This window comes from Hydra vulgaris, chromosome 12, assembly GCF_038396675.1.
Source record: "Hydra vulgaris chromosome 12, alternate assembly HydraT2T_AEP".
NCBI lineage: Eukaryota > Metazoa > Cnidaria > Hydrozoa > Anthoathecata > Hydridae > Hydra > Hydra vulgaris.
In genome coordinates, this window is record NC_088931.1 from 42,922,398 (window position 1) to 42,928,397 (window position 6,000).

The window sequence follows — 6,000 nt, forward strand, 5'->3', positions numbered from 1 at the left end:
TATATATATGGCTTCCATCAAAGGTTAGAAGTGAAGGATAATTCAGCATAAAATAGATGACTCAATAAAACTATGTCATTGCTATTTATCAAAAGTATGCCATTGCCATTCATCAATACAGGGATATTATCAACAATATTGATAAAGTAGAAGACTCATGTATTGCTATTCATTCATTTTACTGAGTCATCTACTTTGATCTAAATTATCCTTCACTGCTAATCTTTGATGAAAACCATATATAAAATTCATTGTAAAATAGATTGTATAAATGTTCAATAACCTTTAACACTGGTTTACTATAGAAAAGATTAATATTTATGTTCATAAAATATATTAAAATTAAGTATTTTTGTGTTAAAAGGATAAAACAAAATGTAAAGAATTAAAAATTTAAAAAAAGCTAATATTTTTTCTTTGTATAAGGTCAATAGTATTAAGAGCTGTAAAAAATTAAATAATCAAAGGATAATATATTAAACATTTTACCAGAATTTAGACATTTTTATGTACTAGGGGCTTGAAGTGGCCAAAAAATTTCAACCCAAACAAACACATTTGTTTATTGTTAATAATTAAAGCAATATTGTTGAAATTGATGAATGGCAATATTTTTACTGAGTCTTCTACTTCTCTAATAGAATACTATAAATAATACATTAATAAATGAATGGTAACATTTTTACTGAGTCTTCTACTTCTCTAATAGTATTAATGAATTGTAACATTTTTACTGAGTCTTCTCTAATTGTGTTGATGAATTGCAACATTTTTACTGAGTCTTCTACTTTTCTAATTGTGTTGATGAATTGCAACATTTTTACTAAGTCTTCTACTTTTCTAATTTAATGTACTGGAGTTAATGAAATTAAAATTTCAATAATTTTAGTGCATTAAATTTCATTTTAAATGAAAATTAAAGTTGTTATAAATGAAACTGTTGTTTACATAGTGGTACATTAGTTGTTCACATAATGGTACATTACCCTTGTAGCAAGAAATATAGGCGCAATAATGATGTGATATTAGTTATCTTGGCCAATATCAGACAAGCTATGCGATATTGTGCCAATAATGGTAAACAATATTGCGCCATTATTGGCTTACCAATATTGGCAAATATTAGCATACAAATACTGCTCCAATATTGTTTGTCCAATTTTTGAATTGGGGCTGTATTGGCATGCTCATATTTGCTATTATGGATATTGCAATATTTGCACATTAGCTTGTTAATATTGACATTTTTACATAGTTGTACACATACGTAACAAAAGTTATTTAAAAAATAAATTTTCTTAACAATTTAGGTTAATTATGGGCTTTTATTCGATTTTTAACTGCAGTAGTTATTTTAAAACCTGCAAGAAATCGCTTTTTAGAATTCTGAAGGTTTTAAATCCCCATAATGAATCATTGATAATAAAAAATTATAAAGGTATATTATAATCTTTTTTGCATTACATTTAGTTTTAGTTTTACTTGGTCATATTTTTGCCTTTTCAATTTATTATAAACCTACAAGTAAAAATGTATAAAAATGTAAAAGATTATTTTCTTTATAAATAGCATCTTTTCTAGTTGTTTATTTGTTCTTTAGCATATACTATTTATATACATATATAAATGTATATATATGCATATAAGTATATATATACATATAAACAGTCTAGTTGTTTATTTGTTCTTTGTTTGGAATCTTGTATTTCTCTAATATGCACGTGTATTTTTTAAGCATATACTATTTATATACATATATATATACATATATAAATGTATATATATGCATATAAGTATATATATACATATAAACATGTATAAACATTTACTGTATTAGATTAAAAATCTCTGACTTTAAACTCCATCTTTTTTTAATTGATTATGACAACAACAAAAAATATGTTGGCGTTATAGGCAGTTTATATATAGCCAATATTGTAAAAAAATATTGGCTATATATATATATCAAAATGTGGACATTTTATATTGGTGTAATATTGTTAACAATAGTCAGCCAATATTGAGATAGATACTGTACCAATATTGTACTAATGTTGCTTGCAATTTGGGTAGGTGTTTACATAATGGTACATTAGTTGTTTACATAATGGTGCATTAGTTGTTTACATAATGGTGCATTAGTTGTTTAAATAATGGTGCATTAATTGTTTACATATGTACCATTATGTCTCACATTACTGGAAGAAATTTTAAACTTACTCTATGAAATGTAATTTTGATTCATGAAACACTATGTAAACAACTAATTTACCATTATGTAAAGTTGTTTACATATTGGTATATTAGTTGTTTACATAATGGTACATTAATTGTTTACATAGCGTTTCATGAAATAAAATTACATTTCATAGAGTAAGTTTAAAATTTCTTCCAGTAATGTGAGATAATTTTTCAGATTGATAAAAATCTTAAATTTTCTTTCTTTTATAAAAAAATTTAACAAAAATTCAAAAATAATGTTTTAAAGAAATTTTTAAAATCTATTTCATTGAAAAGTAGAAAGTTTTAAAATGTAGGTTCTGATTCTAATAATAATAAGATTGGCTATTAAAGGGAAGGTTCAAATGTAGATTCTGTTCTGGATCTATATTTAAATATCTCGCATAATAAAAACTACAAAAAATTTGAAATTATTCGAATTGATTCTTTTATTTGTGAGAAAATTTCTTGTGGAGGTTGAAGTAAAAGATTTTTATGTGTTTTTGTTGTGCTTTGTATTATTGCTATTATTGAAATATCTTTTTTTGAAAAAAAATGGCGAAGTAAAAAAAATTTGAAATGCACAACAAAATACAGTAATACACTGTGGCTGAATTTTTAAACATTTTAAAATTATTGCTTATTTTGTTTATAAAGTTCTGAGGTTTGATGCCTTAGCAATAAAAGCGACAACAGTGGGGTAGACAGCAGTAAGCTTTCTTATTAAATATTATTCCAAAATACAAAGTCTAGATTGTAAAAAAGACAATTAAATAAAATACTGGAAAGGCTGAAAATTATTTAAATCTAGTTTGAAAGAAATTATTGTGAAAGATATTTAATTTATATATTATTAATTTGATAAGAGTTTTACACATACGGCTAAATTGAGCTTCATAAACTGGAAGTTGTCTAAGATAGCGAAGTTTTAAGTGTTTACATTTTAAAACTTGACGTTCTTAGAGGAAAAGGGTCTTATAAGTTTAGAAAATAGTAATAAGGTACAAAAAGATGAAAATAAAAAAAAAGGCAGACAAATTTTTCCCTTCCCCACAAAAAAGAATAATCTTTTTTTATTGTCTGGAGAACATTAGCAAAAAAATAAGTAGAATTTTTCAAAAACAAAACTTGAAGCATTGTATTAGTCTATCTAATATCTACGAACCAGACAATATGTTGAAAATTGAAAATTTTTATCAGTTATTAATAGAAGCAGAAACATTGTCTAAATTGTTTTTTCCCTAAACATCTAAAATTGAATCATAATTTATCATTGATTTTTTGTCAAAAAGTTTTAGGCATAGTTTTATTGTCAGCAGGATATTTTAGATTCTGAAAGTAAATATTAAAGAGTTTTGGAAAATGTCTGGTGATCATATTGCTGGAAAGTATTTTCATTTTTATTTACTTTATTTAAATACTTTCATTAAGGTCTTCCTTAAATAATTTTATTTTGGTTTGTGTTTTTGTTAATTATTTTCATTGGGATGTGTATTCTTTAAATACTTTCATTGGGGTGTTTATCCTTTGAAGTAAAATTTATAAAATGGTGTAAAATGTTTATTAAAAAAATATCAACATTTTTAACAATCCCTCCTCGTAACCCTGTAAGCAGAAATGACTAAAAGTATTGATAATGTAATACATCACTTATTGATAATTTATTACATCATTTATTACACCAATGATGGATTATGTCCATAAAAAGTTTGTAATTTAATTGTAATTTTTAGTTAAATTGGTTGATGGTGCAGTGTTTTTTGTATCTGCATTGTTTTGTTGCAGTTTGATTGCGTTGGTAAACGAAAACACTTTTGACAAAAATTGGGGCGAAATGGTTTGTATCAATATTCAGATCATAAATTACACCATGAAGATATGTTGTATACGCTGTTGTATATGCTGTATGTTGCTCAGACAATTTACGGACAGTTGTAACTTTCTTCTTTTAATTTAAGACTCGTATTTATACTTTTATATTCAGTTGTGCGTTTTTTTTTTTTGTTTTTTTTTTAAGAATTAATTTTACAACTTTAAAAATTTACAATTTGTTGCTTTTGTATTAAAAAGTTTAAATATTTTTGTTAAAATGAAGTTCTGCTTAAAGAGATTTTGATTTCTTTTTTTTTTTATTTATGATTTAAAAACTTTTTAAATTTATTTGTTTTATACTATGCTCATAAGTTATTGTCAAAGCTTAAAATATTTAACGTTCAAATCCGCACAAATATAATGTTACCATGTTCGATTTGCACATGGTCGCGTAAACATTTTATCAAATTTTTTTTTTTAAGCATTTAAAATAAGTAAAAAATGTTATAATTTCATGTCAGTCGAATATTTATAATATAAAAAAAGATATTAGAAAAAAAAATGTTTATGTTTTTTTTAGTTTAATTTTTTACAAATTCCCAACAAAGCTCAGAGTTACCACTAAAGTCGGAATTTACCTGGAGTAAGCTCTACGCGGCAAAAAAATGTATGAAAAAAGCGACTTACGTTTTTTTTGATTCTTTATCATTATTTATTTTACTTTTTTCTTTGATTTAGGTCTACACAAAGTTCGTCTGCATCTCGTATTTATTAATCTCCTAATATACTTGGCCTGCGCACTATTTTTGCGGTAATACGCTTCCGGGCCAAAAAGTTGTTTTTCATTCATAAAGACTACACTTTAACAAACAAAATAAAAATAAACTTTAAATAACTTTCCTAGAAAATAAAGTTGATTTTTTTTATTTGTGTGTTAGAAATAAAATACAGTTTCATTTACAAAACAACTTACTGAGGAAAGAGTAAAATTAAAAATTTAATAAATATATTTATAACTAAATATATACTATATTTAGTTGTAAATGTATTTCTTTTAAATATATTCTATATAAGAAAAGTAAATATTTTAATTTGGTGTTTTAGTATATTTTTTTTTTCTGCAGATAAGGACAACACTTTTGAACAGTTTTTTGCATTTAAATGACATACAACACGCGAAACTGTATTTTAAAATGTCTTGATAATTAATCCACAAACATCTTCCATTTGAGGAGCTCCCACGCAGAATCACACAAATCCATATTTAAAAATTTAAACATATCTTGATATTTTTATTTCCTTGAGTTCTGTTGGAAACATTCTAATGTCACTAACATAGCATACATCGACAATAGTCATGATTTACAGAACGTAGAAATTTACTTAGAAAAACTTTGCCAGAGGTTTTTTATGAAGGTGTTAAATTTGGATTAGCACCAATATAGTGAATTATCTGGTTTTGCAGCATTTTCTTAGCATATTTGATGACGATGCTAGTATTACAAAATGCACTATTATAATGACTATTAATACACAGCAGGTAACTTCCGCCACCACTAAAAAGTTATTTAGTACAGCTATTGCTTAGAAAGATGTTATATTTATTCTGCCCTCTACAACCATCGCTAAATAGTTCGATACGCTATCCTTGACTAGAACTGCCAAAATTAACAGAAAATTTACTAAGATAATAATACATAGCACTTGCTACCTCTTTTGAAGCACGTACTGCTTCATTCTCAATCTGTTTATAACTGTAGATTTTTTTCCTGACGACATGTCACATAATGCAAAATTATATAAAGATAATTGTCTAGCTTAAAAAGCTTCTTGAACAGGCTTTTTAGGCAGAACTTGTAACTGCTGCAGATCGTATATACAATCTTTTATGTGCCTTCTTTAGAGTTCTTTAAAAAATGCGGTAAAATGCAGCATTAGTAATATTTCCTTTGCAGTTTAAGTCCAGCT

The 6,000-nt window shown here is 25.4% G+C and overlaps 1 protein-coding gene across 4 annotated transcripts in view; it reads left to right on the forward strand.

Annotated features, from left to right (window-relative positions):
• LOC100214077 (putative divalent cation/proton antiporter TMEM165) overlaps window positions 1–4,330 on the forward strand; it is a 39,473-nt gene extending 35,143 nt beyond the window's left edge. The window contains exon 7 of one of the 4 annotated variants that reach the window (XM_065813343.1): window positions 3,954–4,330. The gene's annotated coding sequence lies outside the window, so the exon portion shown is untranslated. The remainder of the gene's footprint in view (window positions 1–3,953) is intronic. The other 3 variants (XM_065813342.1, XM_065813345.1, XM_065813344.1) reach the window with 3 other exon arrangements.
• The last annotated feature ends 1,670 nt before the right edge of the window (window positions 4,331–6,000 follow it).